Here is a 1,358-nt window from a genome sequence, read left to right as displayed (position 1 = left end):
TGGTTTTAACATCCGCTAAGAGGGTGAGTGATTTATCTGCCCTCTCTGTCGCTCCGTCATGTCTCAGAATTCAGGCTGACGGTAGTTCAGCTGATTTAAGACCAAACCCAGCTTTTATGCCTAAAATCATCACGAGCTCTTTTAAATCAAGAGCGATATCGTTGGAGGGGTTCCCCCCCCCCCTACAGATCAGAAGAAGAAGCATCTTTTCATCTTCTCTGTCCGGTGCGGGCGTTGACGTGTTACATAGCGCGCACAGCTGTAATGCGTCAAACTCAACCTGTTTGTGCATTATAGAGATGCATCTGCAGGTCGCCCGTTATCCACCCAGCTCTTGTCACACTGGCTGTGTGAGGCCATTTCTGATTCCTACAAGCATCAGATTTAAAGCCTCCTGTCAACCTCAAAGCACACTCGACCAGGGGTATCGCATCTTCGACTGCTCTGCATAATGGTATGTCGATGCAGGACATTTGCACTGCGGCTGCGTGGTCAACACCCTGCTCATTCATTCGCTTTATTTACATAATGTGACGGCTCGTTCCATGACACATTCTGTCCTTAGTGCTCTAACAGAATGAATATTGTTGTTTTTCATGGAACTCTGTTTAAGCTCACACCTGTCTGCATGCATTATAGTGTGAGATGTTGTTATCAGTCACAAGTTGTGTCTGTGATTTTGGTTCTATTGTCATTAATCAGTTCATGACTATTGTTACCAATCAGTTCATTTGATCAATAATCAGTTCATTGTTATTGATCTGTTTATACTGTTCAGCCATGAACCAGTTGGTTCATGCCCCCCCCCCCCCCTCTTCTTTTCAATATCCTCTTCCCGTTGAAAATTTCCGGGGCGTTCATGTTTTTGTCAGAACACATAGTTACACAACATGCGTCTGTGCATGGCACATAATTACGCAACGCGTAGTTATGCACGTGGGAAGCTGAGTGCAAAGACGTTTTTTTTGGGGTAAGCTTCCGCTTCATACTGTGTTCGAATGGACCCAGTGAGGCGAGGACCACATCCGCTTCGCCCTTAACCCATCAGCGACAGCCTTAAAGGGTGAAGCTTATACGACAGAACGTTGGTTACGTACTGTAACCCCAGATTCTATGAGTATAAGCGTAGCCCTTTAAGCGTCGGGCCTCACTGGCTCCTAAATGGCTGAAGAAAAAGCTATTTTGGGAGCCGATTTCCCGCTCTTAACGTAATTTATATGGACCGGGTGGGGCCCACACAGTAGGTGGGCGTGGACTAAATTTTTTCAGTGCTTATGCTGCGCATAACGGGATAAACCCATCAGCGACAGCCTTAAAGGGCTACGCTTATACTCATAGAATCTGGGGTTACAGTATGT

At 46.2% G+C, this 1,358-nt stretch overlaps 1 protein-coding gene across 1 annotated transcript in view; it reads right to left on the bottom strand.

The window, feature by feature from the left end:
- Positions 1-1,358, bottom strand: part of fcer1g (Fc fragment of IgE, high affinity I, receptor for; gamma polypeptide) — a 20,792-nt gene that overhangs the window by 1,673 nt on the left and 17,761 nt on the right. The window lies entirely within an intron of this gene.

Source organism: Nematolebias whitei, chromosome 1, assembly GCF_014905685.2.
Source record: "Nematolebias whitei isolate Nwh7 chromosome 1, NemWhi1, whole genome shotgun sequence".
Classification (NCBI taxonomy): Eukaryota; Metazoa; Chordata; class Actinopteri; order Cyprinodontiformes; family Rivulidae; genus Nematolebias; species Nematolebias whitei.
The sequence above is the reverse complement of the archived record's forward strand: the minus strand, read 5'-3'. Positions and strand labels throughout refer to the sequence as shown.